The sequence below is a fragment of the Coturnix japonica genome, chromosome 19, assembly GCF_001577835.2.
Source record: "Coturnix japonica isolate 7356 chromosome 19, Coturnix japonica 2.1, whole genome shotgun sequence".
Taxonomy (NCBI): Eukaryota; Metazoa; Chordata; class Aves; order Galliformes; family Phasianidae; genus Coturnix; species Coturnix japonica.
In genome coordinates this window covers 8,162,342-8,171,403 of record NC_029534.1, presented here as the reverse complement: position 1 = coordinate 8,171,403, position 9,062 = coordinate 8,162,342, and the positions used below count along the sequence as shown (strand labels likewise).

The following is a 9,062-nucleotide window of genomic DNA, read 5'->3' as shown; positions in this document are numbered from 1 at the left end:
TTATGCTAGCTAGGGATGGAATGCTTCAGTGGAATTTGACTGTTCTTCGTAGCATATCTCATGAGGAAACAGTGACCTTAGCTGGCCTTTTTACCACCTTTCTTCCTCCAGAGGTCAGCCATAATTAATATAATGTTACATATAAGGGATGGTAAATAAGGTAAATAGTTAGAGACATTGGCTATCATAGTAGGTATTTTCCAGTAAATGCACTGAAAATTGTAAGTGGAAGAAAAAAAAAAAACTTTGGTGAAGAGCAAACATAGAGAAGACAGCATGGTGGGGTGCTACACTACTAAGATGAGAAAGAGGATGATTAACAAGAAATAAAAGGCTGCAGAGGCAAATAAAGTTGTCTGCCTGGTAGAAGGTGGGATAAAGATAAAGCAGGACTTTGGTGTATTGGAGAAGGGAAATTCTTAGCTTATGTTTACTGTAATTCCACTTCTTCCAGAAATATTTCCCAGAATTCTTTAAGTACAAATGAGGGTAGAAAACAACAAAAAAGTTGTTTTTTTTTGATTGCATTCATCTGAATTTGAAAATCTAGATAAAGGAGAAATGTTTTTCTAATAGGGTAAATTGCCTGACATTTTATTGAAAATGGGACCGTCGTTTGATAGCACTGTGAAGAAAGTGAGGTTTACTCCCTTAGTACATCACTGAGCCAGAAAGATGCTGTAGATATTTCTATAGATAACATAATTTTACTAGTCTATTAAGTGATCATTACATAGAGTGTAAAACAGCACATACTTTTCCCATGTGGACATTCAACATTGAAATCTCTAAATGACAGAGGCAGTAAAACAATTCAGTTTGTAGTATTTCATTCTGAAGTTCTTTAGTTAATCTTTTCTAGTCAGATCTGTAATTATCAACAGTGAAGAAATCTGTAGACAGAAAGAACATCTCTTCATTTTTGGAAAATCTACAAATGGTTAACACTGACCTGCAGTGATGTTGTCCTGTGCTTTATTCTGTCAGTGATGCATCTTCTTTTGAACAAACCATTTACCTTCTTCTGGAATTTTTTTTCAAACATTTATAGCAGCTGCATTATTAACTCCTGTTTTTGAAATTTGTTTGTATTTATTCTTTAGTAGATGACGGTATTGTCATTAGAAAAAGGTGGATTTCAGCTCATGGCATTTCTTGGCCAGGTTAGGGGGAAAAAAAAAAAAAAAAAGCTTTGGAAAGTCTGCATTTTCTGTGTAAATTATTGTGTGATTGAAGAAACATGGGACGTAGTGGTCTCAGGAGATGACAAAACATGATTTCTGTAGTCTTCACCATTTATTTTACTTAAGCTTGGCTCATCCAGTAGTGACATACAAGTTTAATTGGGAACAAAGTGTGAGACTGTAGTTATAAAAATTGTGAGGTTCTGTTTGTAAACATTTTAATGTGTGATTAGAAATTGATAATCCTTATTTGGGATTGGGAAGAATTTCTAATGGAGACTGATATACTACATCTTAAAAAAATGGGAATGAACACTTCTCTGATTCATTTACAGAATCCCAGTAGATTTCCATTTGGCCTGGAGAGTTTTCTGTCCCCGTTTTCAGACTTCACTGTGTCGTCTGTATTCATTTCTTTATCTCATATGGCAGCCTTTTCATTATTAAGCAGGCTCAGTGAAGGATACACTAACTTCGAACATTTCTGTCCGTTTACAGCATAAGACAGCACAAGGTCTCTCCTAAGCTTTTTGTTGTACTGATACAGCAGATTTATGCAAGCTGTATCTAACATCTAATCTATAGTTATCTCCTGAAATGCTACATTTTCAGAGCTACTCGTACTTTTCAGTAGTAAAGAAACAACTTATCTCTGTTAAGAATTTCTTCAGGCGGATGTAACAGCCCAAGTTCCTGAGAAGTCAGCAGAGACTGACTTGAGTAAGGATCATAAGGAGTTTGAGTTACAGAGTTGTTTCTTGCCATAGCAATTTTACTTATGATCCTTTATATCTCAAGACTTGTCAGGCTAATTTGGAAATGTAACCTTACACATCAAAAATGGGGAGGGTAGAGGGATGGGCAAGTGCTTGATGTGTTATGCCAGAGTAATTAACTTAGATATGGCTGCTAAAAATTGAATCTTGGTAAGGCAGAAATAACTAGCATGGGAGTCTGGACTTTCAAACAGCTGTAGCAGATTGATAGACTTTCTGTAAAACTCACCTTTCTGTATGCAACCACAGATCTGCATGAGCAGGCATTTACAGCTGATAAATACCCATACAAGAGCTCAATTCTGAAGCACATATAAATGCAGTTGCCATCAAGCACTTAACACAGAAGCCACTGCAGTAGCAAGCAGGAAAAAGTTAAGCACCGCAGAGACTACCAAAATTACTTCAGTGAGCTGGAAAGTAAAATGAAGTGTGAAGAAAAACGTGACTCAGTTGGGAAAAGCGATTTGATTTTTGGAAGGCCTGATGTCCTTGAGCAGCCTTCTGATCTCTCCATCTCTACCTTCTCTTTCACCTGATGCGGTGGATATTTTCATCTTTTATTTTATTGTGTACAGAACTGGGCTTTATGTGCTAGCATAGCTTTCAAAAACATTCTTTGAATGTAGAGAAAGGTCCTTAGGCAATTCCAGCAACATAGATTTTATTTTCATTTTCTGGAGAGAAAAAGAGAAAGCACTGAATGCAGAGATTATCACATTTTCCTATATTAAAATTAAAAAATAAAAAGCATGTAATGTATTTTAAATGGCTAAGAACAAACATTCAAGGAAAACCAAAAATCTTTTCGCCTTGAATCTCAGACATCAGTCTTTGGATCTGTAACCTGCCAGTTGCCTTCATGTTCACAAGCAGGTACTTTTTCCGACTGCCATTTTTAATTCCAGTTGTTTTTCCCGCAAGGGAATCCTTCCATGCTCCAAGTTAATTATGTTTCTCTCCTCTCAAGTTTCTTTACTACCTAGAAATTTAAGCTAATGCAGTCTATTTTAGGTTTTTAAAAGTGCTCAGTGCATAGATTATATGAATCAGGGGAGATAAGAGGCCGGCCAGGGATCATCCTAAGGCATGGTATATTTTGGCTGGCTTGAACGGTTGTTTCAAAGTAGCACTGCATTGTGTTATGTAGAATGTGTACATCTTAATGTGATGAATTAATCCCTATATTCTTGGAAAAGAATTTGATAGTGTTATCTGACTTTACTTACAGCAGTCTTTGTGTTAGAGTGCACAGAGCTATTCTTGGTCTGCCAGACCAGCTGAAGAAAAACAGCCTCTAACGGGCAACTACAATTTAATTTCTTACAAGCTACTAATCAGTCACTGCAGTGAGTGTCAGAAACAAGCAATGACTGCTGCATTTGCTGAAGGCACTGAAAAGAAGCACAATGGAAAAACTGGTAAGGTCTTAAGGAAGAACTCACTAGTGCTTTCAAGTTGCAGAGTCTCAATAGCACTCAGTTCCAGCTTGGGTCAGTATTAGCAGTGACATCCAATTAACAGAAAGTTAGCTGCACACATTACTAAGATAATGCCAAATGTCAAAGTTTTCTAAAGAATCCCTTGCCCTGCAGTTGCTATCATCCTTGTCCATAGCACAGGTCTTCAAAGTTTGTTAGCTGACAGCAACAGGTATCTCACTGACCGCTTGGAGATGATAGTTGTAGTCATTCCGCAGCCCTTTTTCCAGGTGAACTCTCGGATTTCATTTTCAAAATAATTATGTTGGACTTACAGGGAAAGTCTGTAGCTTTGGGAGCAGCAGGAACTCCTGCTTGAATCTGGGCATGTAATAACTGCAGGTTATCAGTATTCTTACTGGAAGACAGACAGAGATTTTGACATTAGAAGAGCATTATAGCTGGCTTTGGCACCAGAGAAATCCTCAAGAATTTCCTGGATTTTATTTATTTGTATTTTCAGTATACAATTCAAAAAAGAACCACAAAACTAACTTTCATTGCCTTGTAGAACATTTCCCATTATTCAGAATAGGTGAGAATTTACCTACACATCTTTGGTAAGAGAGCTGGAAAATATGAACAGAATGTATCTGAGGATCTTAACATTTCAATACTTGTATACTTTTAAGATTTTGAAGTAATTAATTTTCATGGCTTAGCATGCAGCACTTTACTGTTTGACTCTAGCAGTACTCTAGAACCCTTTATTGATGTATTTTTGTTCACTTCAGATTTCTTTTTCATTACTGCTTGTGGAGTAATTTACATATATGCAAAACGAAGGGAAAATAGTAAAAATTGTGGCCTTCCTCACTGAAGTTTTGCAAGTGCTGATAATAATGCAAGAATCCAATTTCAAACAATTCTCATCCTGTCCTTGTTTTGATATTATGCTTAAATTATATCAGATCTTTTATCACAAATTAAAAATTACGCAACAAACTACCAGTCAAAAATCACTGTGAAAGTCATTGACTAATATAAATATTTATCTGTAGTACTGAGAATGATAGTGAGAAGCAAGACAGGATGGAATGGGAGTAAGGAGCTTGGAATAATGTCAAGAAATTGGAGGAGAAGGATAGAAGCTCATTTCCATTTAGCAATTAAGGAAAGGGTCTGTCTTTATCTATTGCAGCAGACAGAGGAAAGAAAAGACAGAAGGGGGTGATGAGCTGGGTGTTTCTTTGTGAGCATACAAGTTGTGGGCAGAAGGATCAGTGGAGGAATAATGGGAAGTAGCTGTCGATATCCACAATAAAAAATGTCTTAGCAGGCTGGCAATCAGCTCGTCAGAGATTCTGTAGCCCTCGTATTAGCCAGGTGGCCAGTTCCCCACTTAGCCTGCCAAGTGAGTTGATCATCATCTAGGAGCCAGACAGTGCCAGGTGGCCAGATCCATCACTCAGCATCCAATTAACAAGGACACTGGTTCCAAGCCAAATGGGAAGGCAGCTCTGAGATGGAGAGGGAGCATTGCTGCACCACCAGTCCTGACCCTATGTCAGGTTCAGCTGCCTTGAATTTTTACAGAAAGCTTTTTTTTTATTATTTGATTCTTTAAGGGCTTTGTGGTTGTTTTTTGTTGGTGGTGGTTGCTTGGGTTGGATTTTTTTTGCTTGTTTTTGAGCAGTAAAGCTGTATAAATCTTCTCAATCTCACCACTGTTTTTCTTTTATGGTGCTTCTGTGTTTAAGAGCAGATGTGCCACACTATACATAGTCTGTCTGTACTGGAAAGAAACTACCCAGGTCATTTACCTTCTGAGCTACACTGTAGTTCTAACCTCATTAGGTGAACGCTAACCCTTGTCTGGTGCTGGATGTCATGGCACAGGTGGATCTTGCCTGGTTTATTCTTAGTATGAATTACTTAGCAAGAAAGGATCTTTCACCCATACTTCATCACAATCCTTAGATATAGGGGTAGTTTTTGAACTCTGTTTTTCATACTGTTTCAACCTTTGATAATGGCAAGTGAATTTCAAAGGCTTTTTCATTTCAGTAGATTTTGTAAAAGAAGTCCCTACCATCCCACCTGGAAATCAGTTACAATTTTTCTATAAGTTTAAATGGAAATATGGAATTTATTTGTATTTTATGATGATGTGGATATAATCATGCACCGACTAGAAAGCCCTGGAAAATAGTCAGAATTTGGGAGATAGACCAATTAATCTGATAGTTTAAATACTCCTATGTTTATTAGGATTCCTTGTTATCCACACTGATGACTGTACTGCATGAAGCAGTCTTCTATTGGGGTCTGCTGCCAGAGTGAAGCAAAAACTGAAGGTGTTTCCAGTGTTCTCTACTCCCTAGAAATCAGGTAGAGACACAAAAGTTGAGAACATTTAGGCAGTTTTGTGAGCACGTTGTGAATAAACAGAGGTCTTCAGTTTGTAATACTTTGCATCATATTTAAAGAATGGGAGAAGGAGAATACTCAAAAATGCAGCTCTGTTTGGGCCCCTCTCATGGTCCGGAAATAGTATTCCACCTTTGGGCTGGCAGTTAGGGCAAGATAAACAGTTATGAATGAAGCATGCCGACTGGTGAGAAGTGAGATAATAGTTTATAGGAATAGAGCTATATATAGCTTGAAGGATGCAGCAGTTTGAGCTGCAGCATCCAGTGACTCATGGTGCACTCAGGATAAAGCCTAGTCTGAAATCTCTGCACTGCCACTGTCGTTAGCGCCAACATAACACGCTGATGGAGAACACACGTTGGGAGTTTGTGATTGTACCTGGACAGCTACAATTAATAACATTTCAAACAGTTTTACAGGCCAGCTGGGGGGTTTGTCATGTCTAACCGCTTCACTGTGTATTAGTACAAGAGACTGCATTTAGGAGCATGGAACTGCATGGAACAGAGACACCATCTTGTTTAAAGAGATGTTGGTTACCTCACCTGGCAATGATACAGAAAAGATCAGCATTCGTTGTGAGCTCCCAAAGACTTCCTTTGGTTAAGTCACGTAATACTTCCCTTTAGATTTCTTAGTGATAGGACAGGAGTGGTGGTTTTGATGCATAACTCCTTGAAATTAACAAAACCTCCCAACATTTTGGGGTGAAAGAGTCCATGACTGGTGTGTTACAATCTGGGGTCTGCTCAGAGTAGCCCCGTGACCTTGCATTAGTCTCTCACCAGTTTCCATAGATGCAAAATGGAGCTAACAGTGCTTAATTATCCCCTTTATCTACTAAGTAGGGTTAAGGCTGGGGACATTGTGACCATTTAATTACTCTTTGTAATGAGCTCTGAAAATAAGTGACTTACAGCCAGTATGGGTATGAATCAGGCTGCTGCCGGCCGCGCTGGGAGGTGCTCCTCGCCGCGGCCGAAGGGCGCAGCCCGACCGTGGTGCAGCCAAGTGCCTTGCATCATCCATCCGCTCGCCTCCCCCTTGCCGCACGCAGCTGTGACAGTAATAATTATGCTGGGAGGAGTGCCTCTATCTGTGGCATTTCCACCCATTTGATCCCTTTCAGACAATCACAAGGAGGTGGGGTTTCTGTCTTGCTTACGTGTCTGTGTTTTCAAATGAGCCTCTTGTGTTGCTGCTCTGCAGTCAGCATACCGCCAGGCTGTTCCGTGCTGCGTACAGCGCAGTGTCTCCACCAGCTGACAGCAACCTGTGGCTTGCCAGCTGCAGGCAGCTCTGTGCCAGCACCGCCCATAGGGATGGGACGAGGCACCCTGCTCACCCCGGGGCACCCCACTGCCCTTCGGCTGCACGCAGTGGGGGAAGTGTGCTTTGTGTGAGGAGAGAGAATAGGCTGCGTTGGATCGAGCTGTTGCTGATCAGTGGTGGGATGCAGCCTCTTCAAGGGCTTGATAATTACTGCGCTGGTGCTGCTTGCCTCTGCCACCAAGTGCAGAGCCCCACAGTGTACATCAGGTTTGCCTTTGCCCAGTGCGTGCTTACACAGCTTGGTCAGCAGACCTGCAGGCAGCCAACAGCTCTGATTGTAGTTCCTGAAATGTATTTATTTTATAAACAAGTTAACAAGCATTTCATGCTGCCTGGGTCCAGAAATGAGGCACTGTCTGCCTTTTTGGCTTTTTTATTTATTATTATTATTATTATTATTATTATTATTATTATTATTATTATTATTATTATTATTATTATTTGTGAAACATAAGGAAATGATGATTCTGTCCCCTTATTTTGTATTTTGATGTAACTGCTTTTAGACTGCTTCCACCAGAAGGTGTTTTCCTGACGGCTTCCTAAGGGCAGTTAACGCAGCAATGTTCATTGATGAAGGCAGAGAAAGGAGTGGTCAACTTTATGATTTCAAATGAAAAGCCCAGGAGAGGTTCTCCCCCAGAGATTTTTTTTTTTTTGCCATTTTAATTAAGCATTCAGACTACGCTGATGGCTTTTACCAGCATGTCATGTTGTTTTTCCAGGTAGTATTTGAATTCTAGAGTGTTGGTGAACAACACAGGAAAGAGCCCAACCAAAATGAGTTCAAAGATAGTATTGCTTTGTCATTAACTTAGTTTGAAGTGTTTTAATCAACAGTCTCACATTCTGAAATGCCAGTAACAAGGCTGTTGAGGGGATGTGCATTGGGAATGGACCATCTGTACTGAAGCCCAGTCAGCTGCCATCACAGGGGAGTCCATAATCCTGATCCTCAGTGTCTGTAACAGGGTTGTTCTCTTTGTTTTGGTTTTTCATTACCAGAAGATGAGTTTTCTCCAGGTTGGAAAAGCCTCTTTCAAGCCTCTGTCCTTCAGTTGTCAGAAACACTGACTGCGGATGGGTGACTCCTGCATGGGCAGCAGGGAGTGTTTTACAAGACATTGAAGGGCAAAGCTATTTGTTTCAATTAGAGTGGCTTTCACTGGCAGAAGTACTAACTTCATGTTAATTTCAGTGTGTGTCACACACTATGCCCTATACCTTTCTCAATGTGTAGGCAGCAATTTTGTCAGTCTTCTGCTTCTCTCTTATAGCACCCATCCGTTATCTGCCAGCGTGGCTGTACTGGAGCATGTGTGAGCAGTAATGCAGCCAGCACAGCTCTTCAGGCCTGGCAGTGCTCATAAAAGGCTTGATGAAATGCAGAAAGCCCCTGCCAGTCACTGTAAACAGTGCTGCCCCAAGGAAATGAAAAATTGCCTGCCTATTTTACACCCATGTGCTTTACAGATTAGAATGTGGCTTTAGGTATTTAGGTGCTGTAAGCCTGAATGTAAGATTTATTTTGCCCATAATAATGAAGTGGAACTAAATGATCTATTTCCCAGTATGCCACAAGGCTGATTAAATAGGAGACTGAAAAAGGAGTTTTAGAGACAACATTTAGCTTTGGGTCTTCTTTTGTTTGTTTGTTATTTTTTAACAGTGGATTGGAGGAGATTACAAAGCCTGAAATTAATATAAGCAGTTTTATGGTAAAAAAAAAATAAAGAAATATGAAGCAGAAGGGGACTTAATTCCAACCTTGCCCCCAGGAGCAGGTGGCTCAGAGGTGCAATGAGTATTCCTTACCAAAAGAAAATTAAACTCTGCTGGATGGTGTTGTTTCAAGATGTTCATCTAGCCCAGCTGTTTGTTACGCTGTTACTAACATATTTATCCTAGGAATTAGG

General features: G+C 39.8%; 1 long non-coding RNA gene across 1 annotated transcript; it reads right to left on the bottom strand.

Moving 5' to 3' along the window:
- Window positions 1–598: 598 nt before the first annotated feature.
- LOC107322732 lies at window positions 599–7,070 on the bottom strand. The gene is made up of 4 exons (XR_004309325.1): window positions 6,980–7,070; window positions 6,732–6,871; window positions 3,717–3,799; window positions 599–2,637 (listed from the first exon to the last, which is right to left on the bottom strand). It is a non-coding gene; the product is annotated as an uncharacterized LOC107322732 (long non-coding RNA).
- Window positions 7,071–9,062: the final 1,992 nt, after the last annotated feature.